General features: G+C 63.1%; 2 non-coding genes across 2 annotated transcripts; both read right to left on the reverse strand.

Annotated features, from left to right (window-relative positions):
• Window positions 1-2,162: 2,162 nt before the first annotated feature.
• Window positions 2,163-2,281, reverse strand: LOC131865924 (5S ribosomal RNA). The gene has a single exon (XR_009364560.1). It is a non-coding gene; the product is annotated as a 5S ribosomal RNA (ribosomal RNA).
• Window positions 2,282-10,106: 7,825 nt separating this feature from the next.
• Window positions 10,107-10,225, reverse strand: LOC131865947 (5S ribosomal RNA). The gene has a single exon (XR_009364582.1). It is a non-coding gene; the product is annotated as a 5S ribosomal RNA (ribosomal RNA).
• Window positions 10,226-12,736: the final 2,511 nt, after the last annotated feature.

Consider the following 12,736-nt stretch of genomic DNA (forward strand, 5'->3'; position numbering starts at 1 on the left):
CACGGTGCGCAACGCCGGTGCGAACCCGGGAGCGCCCCGATGTGTGCTCCAAGGTGCGGCGTGCACGAAGTCGGACCCCGGTTTGCCCCGGGTGCGCACCTCGCGTGCACCTTGGTGCGCACACCTTGGCTGGGTTGCGCGGCCTGGTGGGCACCATGGTGCGCACCAAGGAGCGCTCCGAAGTGTGCTCCAAGGTGCGGCGTGCACGAAGTCGGAGCCCGGTTTGCCCCGGGTACGCACCTCGCGTGCACCTTCGCCGGGGTGGGCACCTCGGCTGGGTTGCGCGCCCTGGTGCGCACCAAGGAGCGCTCCGAAGTGTGCTCCAAGGTGCGGCGTGCACGAAGTCGGAGCCCGGTTTGCCCCGGGTGCGCACCTTCGCCGCGGTGCGCACCATGGCGTGCACGAAGTCGGAGCCCGGTTTGCCCCGGGTGCGCACCTCGCGTGCACCTTCGGCGGGGTTGCGCGCCCTGGTGGGCACCATGGTGCGCACCAAGGAGCGCTCCGAAGTGTGCTCCAAGGTGCGGCGTGCACGAAGTCGGAGCCCGGTTTGCCCCGGGTGCGCACCTCGCGTGCACCTTCGGCGGGGTTGCGCGCCCTGGTGGGCACCATGGTGCGCACCAAGGAGCGCTCCGAAGTGTGCTCCAAGGTGCGGCGTGCACGAAGTCGGAGCCCGGTTTGCCCCGGGTGCGCACCTCGCGTGCACCTTCGCCGCGGTGGGCACCATGGCGTGCACGAAGTCGGAGCCCGGTTTGCCCCGGGTGCGCACCTCGCGTGCACCTTCGCCGGGGTGGGCACCTCGGCTGGGTTGCGCGCCCTGGTGCGCACCAAGGAGCGCTCCGAAGTGTGCTCCAAGGTGCGGCGTGCACGAAGTCGGAGCCCGGTTTGCCCCGGGTGCGCACCTCGCGTGCACCTTCGCCAGGGTGGGCACCTCGGTGCGCACACCTTCTCAATGTTTTCTTGCCTTTTCTGGAAATTGGTGAAGGCAGCGCATCAAAGGTGCGCACCTCGGTGTGCTCCGAGGTGCGAACCCGAGAGCGCTCCGAGGTGCCCACGAAGTCGAAAGTCGGGTTAATTGCATTGTTTTCCCCGGGTGCGCTCCGAGTGTGCGCAACATCGGCGCGCACCAAGGAGGGCTCCGAAGTGTGCTCCAAGGTGCGCACGATGGCGTGCACCTCTGGTGCGCACGATTCGGAGCTCGGTTTGACCGGGGTGCGCACACCTTGGCTGGGTTGCGCACCTTTTGTGCGCTCCAAGGTGCGCACGAAGTCGGAGCTCGGTTTGCCCCGGGTGCGCACCTTCGCCAGGGTGCGCACCTTGATGCGCACGCCTTGGCTGGGCTGCGCACCTTGGTGGGCGCCATGGTGCGCACCTTTCGTGCGCTCCAAGGTGCGCACGAAGTCGGAGCTCGGTTTGCCCCGGGTGCGCACCTTGGTGGGCGCCATGGTGCACTCCGAGGTGCCCAAGATTGGTGCGCACCAAGGAGCGCTCCGAAGTGCGCTCCAAGGTGCGCGCGAAGTCGAAAGTTGGGTTAATTGTCCGGTTTGCCTCGGGTGCGCACCTTGCGTGCACCTTCGCCAGGGTGGGCGCCTTGGTGCGCACACCTTGGCTGGGCTGCGCACACCTTGGCACCCGCGTTTCCTTCATTTTAAATTTTTTTTTTTTACAATCTCTCAAGTGGGAAATTCTATAATCTCAACTTTTTTTGCCTTTTCAGGAAACTTTTGAATGGAGCGCATCATTGGTGCGCTCCGAAGTGTGCTCCAAAGCTCTCTCCAGCTGCGTGCACCTGCCCCGGCCGCGCACCCGGCCCCGCCCAGCTTCGCTCACCTGTCCCGGGCGTCTGGTGCGGAACCTTAGAGTAAGAAACATCACCGTGCACCTTGGCCAACGTGCGCGACTCGACCGAGCGCGCACTGGCCGAGGTGCACACCGATTTCACCTGGGTGCGCGCGCAGCACCTCGGGCGCACCGGGGTGCGCGCACAACGCCCGGGTTGCACCGTGGCCTGTGTGCTCGGGGCGCCTCGGGTGCGCGCTCGGTGTCGCCCCCGCGCGCGCGGTAGTGCGGGCAGCGCACCCCGGCCCGGCCCGGCCCCGACGAGAACGCAAACGGGCAAAAGGTTTATTCAAATAGCATTGCGACGCCCGGCGAAAAACTAAAAAAGGGTGCAACACCGGGACTTCCCGGGAGGTCACCCATCCCAGTACTACTCCGGCCCAAGCGCGCTTAACTGCGGAGTTCTGATGGGATCCGGTGCACTAACGCTGGTATGATCGCACCCGTTATGAGCTTGTCGCAGTGTGTACTTAGCAAACCGCGACCCACGTGCGAATCCACCCCGGCCACCCACCCCCGTCGAGGTGCACACCCTCCCTCGCGAAGTGCGCCCCGTTCGCCAAGTGTGAGCCCTGCCCGGGTGCGCGCACCTTGCTAGGGCGTCGGGTGTGCACCCGGCCCGGCCTACGTGCGTGCACCTGGAGGGGGCGTCGTGTGCGTGCAGTGTCCCGTCTGCAACGCGGTGCCCACACACCACCTCGGGCGCAACGACCTGCGCTCACATGTGGGCCGAGTGCACCTTGGTGCATGTTCGGGGCGCCTCGGGTGCACGCTCGATCTTGCCCCGGTGCACCAAGGCGCTCGGTTTGCCCCGGGTGCGCACTTGGTGCAAGGTGGGCACCCAAAATAGGGATCAAGCACCAAAACACAAGTTTCGGGATGCAAAATGGGACCCAAGGACCACAAATGCGTTCCAAGACCCATGATGGGTCCACGAGAACAAAAATGTGTTCCGAGACTTAATAAACAAATATTGGGTTTTAGGAGAAGAAACATGCTCTGATGCCCAAAACGAGAATCGACCCCGAAAAGGCCACAGGCCAAAAGTGGGATGCGAGACAAAAAAAAATGGGACCCGAGGACCAAAATTGGGTTCCCAGGTCGAAGACAGGGCAACCGGACAAGAAACGACCTCTAAGGCTCGAAATGAGTCCCGACGACTAAAACTTGACAAGAAGCACCCATCAGGCACCCAACTCGACACCCATGGGATGCCGACCCACCCGGGCTTCCACCTAGCACACCTTGGCACCCACCCACCCTCGCACCCAACCTCGCACCCAACTTAGCACCTTTGAACCCACATTGGCACTCACCCTGACCCTGGCACCTTGGAACCCACATTGGCACTCACCTTGACCCTGGCACCCACCTTTGCACTCACCTTGGGACCCACCCTGGCTCCCACCTCGGCACCCACCCAGACACCCACCTTGGTTCCTTGGCACCCACCTTGGATCCTTGGCACCCACCCCGACACCCACCTTGGCACGCAACTTGGCTACTTGCCACCCACCTTGGCTCCTTGACGCCCACCCCGACAACCACCCCGTGACCTACCCTGGCTAGGGTTGGTGCACACCCACCCTGGTGCCCACCTTGGCACCCACCCTATGACCCACCTTGGCACGCACCTTAGTACCCACCCCGTTACCCACCCTAGGACCCACCCCGTGACCCACCTTGGCCAGGGTGGGTGCCTTGGTGCGCACAACTTGCCTGGGCTGCACACCAGGGCGGGCTCAAGATGGCACCCGCGTTCCGTTTTTTTCACTATCTTTCAAAACGGAAATTTTAAAATCTCATTTTTTTCTTTTTTTTGCCTTTTCTGGAAATTAGTGAAGGCAGCGCATCAAAGGTGCGCAATGCTGGTGCGAACCCGGGAGCGCTCCGATGTGTGCTCCAAGGTGCGGCGTGCACGAAGTCCGAGCCCGGTTTGCCCCGGGTGCGCACCTCGCGTGCACCTTCGCCGGGGTGAGCACCTTGGCTGGGTTGCGCGCCCTGGTGCGTACCAAGGAGCGCTCTGAAGTGTGCTCCAAGGTGCGGCGTGCACGAAGTCGGAGCCCGGTTTGCCCCGGGTGTGCACCTCGGGTGCGCACCTCGCGTGCACCTTCGCTGCGGTGGGCACCTTGGCTGGGTTGCGCGCCTTGGTGGGCACCATGCAGTGCACGAAGTCGGAGCCCGGTTTGCCCCGGGCGCGCACCTCCGCCAGGGTGGGCACCTTGGTGCGCACAACTTGCCTGGGCTGCGCATCAGGAAGGGCTCAAGATGGCACCCGCGTTCCGTTTTTTTCACTATCTTTCAGAACGGAAATTTTAAAATATCGTTTTTTTTTGCCTTTTCTGGAAATTAGTGAAGGCAGCGCATCAAAGGTGCGCAACGCTGGTGCGAACCTGGGAGCGCTCCGATGTGTGCTCCAAGGTGCGGCGTGCACGAAGTCGGAGCCCGGTTTGCCTCGGTGTGCGCCCTGGTGGGCACCATGGTGCGCACCAAGGAGCGCTCCGAAGTGTGCTCCAAGGTGCGGCCTGCACGAAGTCGGAGCCCGGTTTGCCCCGGGTGTGCACCTCGGGTGGGCACCTTGGTGCGCATGCCTTGCCTGGGCTGCGCACCAGGGCGGGCTCAAGATGGCACCCGCGTTCCTTTTTTTTCACTATCTTTCAAAACGGAAATTTTAAAATCTCATTTTTTTTTGCCTTTTTCTGGAAATTAGTGAAGGCAGCGCATCAAAGGTGCGCACCTCGCTGCCCACCACGGTGCGCAACGCCGGTGGGCACCCGGGAGTGCTTCGAAGTGTGCTCCAAGGTGCTGCGTGCACGTTGTCGGAGCCCGGTTTGCCCCGGGTGCGCACCTCGCGTGCACCTTCGTCGGGGTGGGCACCTTGGCTTGGTTTGCCCCGGCTGCGCTCCGAAGCGGGGTTATTGGAGCGCCGCCTCTTTTTTTGTCGGAGCGTTTGGTGGGGTTTCTCGCATTGGCTCTTCCGAGGCCCGGTTGCCACCCTGGCGCGCACGAAGTCGGAAGTAGGGTTAATTGCCCGGGTGCGCACCTTTGCCAGGGTGGCACCTTACCTGGGCTGCGCACCAGGGCGGGCTCAAGATGGCACGCGCGTTCCGTTTTTTTCACTATCTTTCAAAACGGAAATTTTAAAATCTCCTTTTTTTTTTGCCTTTTCTGGAAATTAGTGAAGGCAGCGCATCAAAGGTGCGCACCTCGCTGCCCACCTTGGTGTGCTCTGAGGTGCGCACCCGGGAGCGCTACGAAGTGTGCTCCAAGGTGCGGCGTGCACGTTGTCGGAGCCCGGTTTGCCCCGGGTGCGCACCTCGCCTGCACCTTGGCCGGGGTGGGCACCTTGGCTGGGTTTGCCCAGGGTGCGCTCCGAAGCGGGGTTACTGGAGCGCCCCCTCTTTTTTTGTCAGAGAGTTTGGTGGGGTTTCTCGCATTGGCTCTTCCCAGGCCCGGTTGTTGGGTGCGCTCCCACCCTGGCGCGCGCGAAGTTGGAAGTTGGGTTAATTGCCCGGGCGCGCACCTTCGCCAGGGTGGGCACCTTGGTGCGCAAACCTTGGCTGGGCTGCGCACCAGGGCGGGCTCAAGATGGCACCAGCATTCCCTTTTTCTCACTATCTTTCAAAACGGAAATTTTAAAATCTCGTTTTTTTTTTGCCTTTTATGGAAATTAGTGAAGGCATCGCATCAAAGGTGCGCACCTCGCTGCCCACCTTGGTGTGCTCCGAGGTGCCCACCACGGTGCGCAACGCCGGTGCGAACCCGGGAGCGCCCCGATGTGTGCTCCAAGGTGCGGCGTGCACGAAGTCGGACCCCGGTTTGCCCCGGGTGCGCACCTCGCGTGCACCTTGGTGCGCACACCTTGGCTGGGTTGCGCGGCCTGGTGGGCACCATGGTGCGCACCAAGGAGCGCTCCGAAGTGTGCTCCAAGGTGCGGCGTGCACGAAGTCGGAGCCCGGTTTGCCCCGGGTGCGCACCTTCGCCGCGGTGGGCACCATGGCGTGCACGAAGTCGGAGCCCGGTTTGCCCCGGGTGCGCACCTCGCGTGCACCTTCGCCGGGGGTGGGCACCTCGGCTGGGTTGCGCGCCCTGGTGCGCACCAAGGAGCGCTCTGAAGTGTGCTCCAAGGTGCGGCGGTGCACGAAGTCGGAGCCCGGTTTGCCCCGGGTGTGCACCTCGCGTGCACCTTCGCTGCGGTGGGGCACCTTGGCTGGGTTGCGCGCCTTGGTGGGCACCATGCAGTGCACGAAGTCGGAGCCCGGTTTGCCCCCGGGCGCGCACCTCCGCCAGGGTGGGCACCTTGGTGCGCACAACTTGCCTGGGCTGCGCACCAGGAAGGGCTCAAGATGGCACCCGCGTTCCGTTTTTTTCACTATCTTTCAGAACGGAAATTTTAAAATATCGTTTTTTTTTGCCTTTTCTGGAAATTAGTGAAGGCAGCGCATCAAAGGGTGCGCAACGCTGGTGCGAACCTGGGAGCGCTCCGATGTGTGCTCCAAGGTGCGGCGTGCACGAAGTCGGACCCCGGTTTGCCCCGGGTGCGCACCTCGCGTGCACCTTGGTGCGCACACCTTGGCTGGGTTGCGCGCCCTGGTGGGCACCATGGTGCGCACCAAGGAGCGCTCCGAAGTGTGCTCCAAGGTGCGGCGTGCACGAAGTCGGAGCCCGGTTTGCCCCGGGTGCGCACCTCGCGTGCACCTTCGCCGCGGTGGGCACCATGGCGTGCACGAAGTCGGAGCCCGGTTTGCCCCGGGTGCGCACCTCGCGTGCACCTTCGCCGGGGTGGGCACCTTGGTGTGCAGACCTTGGCTGGGTTGCGCGCCCTGGTGGGCACCATGGTGCGCACCAAGGAGCGCTCCGAAGTGTGCTCCAAGGTGCGGCCTGCACGAAGTCGGAGCCCGGTTTTGCCCCGGGTGTGCACCTCGGGTGGGCACCTTGGTGCGCATGCCTTGCCTGGGCTGCGCACCAGGGCGGGCTCAAGATGGCACCCGCGTTCCTTTTTTTTCACTATCTTTCAAAACGGAAATTTTAAAATCTCATTTTTTTTTTGCCTTTTTCTGGAAATTAGTGAAGGCAGCGCATCAAAGGTGCGCACCTCGCTGCCCACCACGGTGCGCAACGCCGGTGGGCACCGGGAGTGCTTCGAAGTGTGCTCCAAGGTGCTGCGTGCACGTTGTCGGAGCCCGGTTTGCCCCGGGTGCGCACCTCGCGTGCACCTTCGTCGGGGTGGGCACCTTGGCTGGGTTTGCCCCGGCTGCGCTCCGAAGCGGGGTTATTGGAGCGCCGCCTCTTTTTTTGTCGGAGCGTTTGGTGGGGTTTCTCGCATTGGCTCTTCCGAGGCCCGGTTGCCACCCTGGCGCGCACGAAGTCGGAAGTAGGGTTAATTGCCCGGGTGCGCACCTTTGCCAGGGTGGGCACCTTACCTGGGCTGCGCACCAGGGCGGGCTCAAGATGGCACGCGCGTTCCGTTTTTTCACTATCTTTCAAAACGGAAATTTTAAAATCTCCTTTTTTTTTTGCCTTTTCTGGAAATTAGTGAAGGCAGCGCATCAAAGGTGCGCACCTCGCTGCCCACCTTGGTGTGCTCTGAGGTGCGCACCCGGGGAGCGCTACGAAGTGTGCTCCAAGGTGCGGCGTGCACGTTGTCGGAGCCCGGTTTGCCCCGGGTGCGCACCTCGCCTGCACCTTGGCCGGGGTGGGCACCTTGGCTGGGTTTGCCCAGGGTGCGCTCCGAAGCGGGGTTACTGGAGCGCCCCCTCTTTTTTTGTCAGAGCGTTTGGTGGGGTTTCTCGCATTGGCTCTTCCCAGGCCCGGTTGTTGGGTGCGCTCCCACCCTGGCTGCGCGCGAAGTTGGAAGTTGGGTTTAATTGCCCGGGCGCGCACCTTCGCCAGGGTGGGCACCTTGGTGCGCACACCTTGGCTGGGCTGCGCACCAGGGCGGGCTCAAGATGGCACCAGCATTCCCTTTTTCTCACTATCTTTCAAAACGGAAATTTTAAAATCTCGTTTTTTTTTTTGCCTTTTATGGAAATTAGTGAAGGCATCGCATCAAAGGTGCGCACCTCGCTGCCCACCTTGGTGTGCTCCGAGGTGCCCACCACGGTGCGCAACGCCGGTGCGAACCCGGGAGCGCCCCGATGTGTGCTCCAAGGTGCGGCGTGCACGAAGTCGGACCCCGGTTTGCCCCGGGTGCGCACCTCGCGTGCACCTTGGTGCGCACACCTTGGCTGGGTTGCGCGGCCTGGTGGGCACCATGGTGCGCACCAAGGAGCGCTCCGAAGTGTGCTCCAAGGTGCGGCGTGCACGAAGTCGGAGCCCGGTTTGCCCCGGGGTACGCACCTCGCGTGCACCTTCGCCGGGGGTGGGCACCTCGGCTGGGTTGCGCGCCCTGGTGCGCACCAAGGAGCGCTCCGAAGTGTGCTCCAAGGTGCGGCGTGCACGAAGTCGGAGCCCGGTTTGCCCCGGGTGCGCACCTTCGCCGCGGTGCGCACCATGGCGTGCACGAAGTCGGAGCCCGGTTTGCCCCGGGTGCGCACCTCGCGTGCACCTTCGGCGGGGTTGCGCGCCCTGGTGGGCACCATGGTGCGCACCAAGGAGCGCTCCGAAGTGTGCTCCAAGGTGCGGCGTGCACGAAGTCGGAGCCCGGTTTTGCCCCGGGTGCGCACCTCGCGTGCACCTTCGGCGGGGGTTGCGCGCCCTGGTGGGCACCATGGTGCGCACCAAGGAGCGCTCCGAAGTGTGCTCCAAGGTGCGGCGTGCACGAAGTCGGAGCCCGGTTTGCCCCGGGTGCGCACCTCGCGTGCACCTTCGCCGCGGTGGGCACCATGGCGTGCACGAAGTCGGAGCCCGGTTTGCCCCGGGTGCGCACCTCGCGTGCACCTTCGCCGGGGTGGGCACCTCGGCTGGGTTGCGCGCCCTGGTGCGCACCAAGGAGCGCTCCGAAGTGTGCTCCAAGGTGCGGCGTGCACGAAGTCGGAGCCCGGTTTGCCCCGGGTGCGCACCTCGCGTGCACCTTCGCCAGGGTGGGCACCTCGGTGCGCACACCTTCTCAATGTTTTCTTGCCTTTTCTGGAAATTGGTGAAGGCAGCGCATCAAAGGTGCGCACCTCGGTGTGCTCCGAGGTGCGAACCCGAGAGCGCTCCGAGGTGCCCACGAAGTCGAAAAGTCGGGTTAATTGCATTGTTTTCCCCGGGTGCGCTCCGAGGTGCGCAACATCGGCGCGCACCAAGGAGGGCTCCGAAGTGTGCTCCAAGGTGCGCACGATGGCGTGCACCTCTGGTGCGCACGATTCGGAGCTCGGTTGACCGGGGTGCGCACACCTTGGCTGGGTTGCGCACCTTTTGTGCGCTCCAAGGTGCGCACGAAGTCGGAGCTCGGTTTGCCCCGGGTGCGCACCTTCGCCAGGGTGCGCACCTTGATGCGCACGCCTTGGCTGGGCTGCGCACCTTGGTGGGCGCCATGGTGCGCACCTTTCGTGCGCTCCAAGGTGCGCACGAAGTCGGAGCTCGGTTTGCCCCGGGTGCGCACCTTGGTGGGCGCCATGGTGCACTCCGAGGTGCCCAAGATTGGTGCGCACCAAGGAGCGCTCCGAAGTGCGCTCCAAGGTGCGCGCGAAGTCGAAAGTTGGGTTAATTGTCCGGTTTGCCTCGGGTGCGCACCTTGCGTGCACCTTCGCCAGGGTGGGCGCCTTGGTGCGCACACCTTGGCTGGGCTGCGCACACCTTGGCACCCGCGTTTCCTTCATTTTAAAATTTTTTTTTTTTTACAATCTCTCAAGTGGGAAATTCTATAATCTCAACTTTTTTTGCCTTTTCAGGAAACTTTTGAATGGAGCGCATCATTGGTGCGCTCCGAAGTGTGCTCCAAAGCTCTCTCCAGCTGCGTGCATCCTGCCCCGGCCGCGCACCCGGCCCCGCCCAGCTTCGCTCACCTGTCCCGGGCGTCTGGTGCGGAACCTTAGAGTAAGAAACATCACCGTGCACCTTGGCCAACGTGCGCGACTCGACCGAGCGCGCACTGGCCGAGGTGCACACCGATTTCACCTGGGTGCGCGCGCAGCACCTCGGGCGCACCGGGGGTGCGCGCACAACGCCCGGGTTGCACCGTGGCCTGTTGTGCTCGGGGCGCCTCGGGTGCGCGCTCGGTGTCGCCCCCGCGCGCGCGGTAGTGCGGGCAGCGCACCCCCGGCCCGGCCCGGCCCCGACGAGAACGCAAACGGGCAAAAGGTTTATTCAAATAGCATTGCGACGCCCGGCGAAAAAACTAAAAAAGGGTGCAACACCGGGACTTCCCGGGAGGTCACCCATCCCAGTACTACTCCGGCCCAAGCGCGCTTAACTGCGGAGTTCTGATGGGATCCGGTGCACTAACGCTGGTATGATCGCACCCGTTATGAGCTTGTCGCAGTGTGTACTTAGCAAACCGCGACCCACGTGCGAATCCACCCCGGCCACCCACCCCCGTCGAGGTGCACACCCTCCCTCGCGAAGTGCGCCCCGTTCGCCAAGTGTGAGCCCTGCCCGGGTGCGCGCACCTTGCTAGGGCGTCGGGTGTGCACCCGGCCCCGGCCTACGTGCGTGCACCTGGAGGGGGGCGTCGTGTGCGTGCAGGTGTCCCGTCTGCAACGCGGTGCCCACACACCACCTCGGGCGCAACGACCTGCGCTCACATGTGGGCCGACGACCTGCGCTCACATGTGGGCCGAGTGCACCTTGGTGCATGTTCGGGGCGCCTCGGGTGCACGCTCGATCTTGCCCCGGTGCACCAAGGCGCTCGGTTTGCCCCGGGTGCGCACTTGGTGCAAGGTGGGCACCCAAAATAGGGATCAAGCACCAAAACACAAGTTTCGGGATGCAAAATGGGACCCAAGGACCACAAATGCGTTCCAAGACCCATGATGGGTCCACGAGAACAAAAATGTGTTCCGAGACTTAATAAACAAATATTGGGTTTTAGGAGAAGAAACATGCTCTGATGCCCAAAACGAGAATCGACCCCGAAAAGGCCACAGGCCAAAAGTGGGATGCGAGACAAAAAAAAATGGGACCCGAGGACCAAAATTGGGTTCCCAGGTCGAAGACAGGGCAACCGGACAAGAAACGACCTCTAAGGCTCGAAATGAGTCCCGACGACTAAAACTTGACAAGAAGCACCCATCAGGCACCCAACTCGACACCCATGGGATGCCGACCCACCCGGGCTTCCACCTAGCACACCTTGGCACCCACCCACCCTCGCACCCAACCTCGCACCCAACTTAGCACCTTTGAACCCACATTGGCACTCACCCTGACCCTGGCACCTTGGAACCCACATTGGCACTCACCTTGACCCTGGCACCCACCTTTGCACTCACCTTGGGACCCACCCTGGCTCCCACCTCGGCACCCACCCAGACACCCACCTTGGTTCCTTGGCACCCACCTTGGATCCTTGGCACCCACCCCGACACCCACCTTGGCACGCAACTTGGCTACTTGCCACCCACCTTGGCTCCTTGACGCCCACCCCGACAACCACCCCGTGACCTACCCTGGCTAGGGTTGGTGCACACCCACCCTGGTGCCCACCTTGGCACCCACCCTATGACCCACCTTGGCACGCACCTTAGTACCCACCCCGTTACCCACCCTAGGACCCACCCCGTGACCCACCTTGGCCAGGGTGGGTGCCTTGGTGCGCACAACTTGCCTGGGCTGCACACCAGGGCGGGCTCAAGATGGCACCCGCGTTCCGTTTTTTTCACTATCTTTCAAAACGGAAATTTTAAAATCTCATTTTTTTCTTTTTTTTGCCTTTTCTGGAAATTAGTGAAGGCAGCGCATCAAAGGTGCGCAATGCTGGTGCGAACCCGGGAGCGCTCCGATGTGTGCTCCAAGGTGCGGCGTGCACGAAGTCCGAGCCCGGTTTGCCCCGGGTGCGCACCTCGCGTGCACCTTCGCCGGGGTGAGCACCTTGGCTGGGTTGCGCGCCCTGGTGCGTACCAAGGAGCGCTCTGAAGTGTGCTCCAAGGTGCGGCGTGCACGAAGTCGGAGCCCGGTTTGCCCCGGGTGTGCACCTCGGGTGCGCACCTCGCGTGCACCTTCGCTGCGGTGGGCACCTTGGCTGGGTTGCGCGCCTTGGTGGGCACCATGCAGTGCACGAAGTCGGAGCCCGGTTTGCCCCGGGCGCGCACCTCCGCCAGGGTGGGCACCTTGGTGCGCACAACTTGCCTGGGCTGCGCATCAGGAAGGGCTCAAGATGGCACCCGCGTTCCGTTTTTTTCACTATCTTTCAGAACGGAAATTTTAAAATATCGTTTTTTTTTGCCTTTTCTGGAAATTAGTGAAGGCAGCGCATCAAAGGTGCGCAACGCTGGTGCGAACCTGGGAGCGCTCCGATGTGTGCTCCAAGGTGCGGCGTGCACGAAGTCGGAGCCCGGTTTGCCTCGGGTGCGCCCTGGTGGGCACCATGGTGCGCACCAAGGAGCGCTCCGAAGTGTGCTCCAAGGTGCGGCCTGCACGAAGTCGGAGCCCGGTTTGCCCCGGGTGTGCACCTCGGGTGGGCACCTTGGTGCGCATGCCTTGCCTGGGCTGCGCACCAGGGCGGGCTCAAGATGGCACCCGCGTTCCTTTTTTTTCACTATCTTTCAAAACGGAAATTTTAAAATCTCATTTTTTTTTGCCTTTTTCTGGAAATTAGTGAAGGCAGCGCATCAAAGGTGCGCACCTCGCTGCCCACCACGGTGCGCAACGCCGGTGGGCACCCGGGAGTGCTTCGAAGTGTGCTCCAAGGTGCTGCGTGCACGTTGTCGGAGCCCGGTTTGCCCCGGGTGCGCACCTCGCGTGCACCTTCGTCGGGGTGGGCACCTTGGCTTGGTTTGCCCCGGCTGCGCTCCGAAGCGGGGTTATTGGAGCGCCG

The sequence above is a fragment of the Cryptomeria japonica genome, unplaced genomic scaffold, assembly GCF_030272615.1.
Source record: "Cryptomeria japonica unplaced genomic scaffold, Sugi_1.0 HiC_scaffold_127, whole genome shotgun sequence".
NCBI classification, from domain to species: Eukaryota; Viridiplantae; Streptophyta; class Pinopsida; order Cupressales; family Cupressaceae; genus Cryptomeria; species Cryptomeria japonica.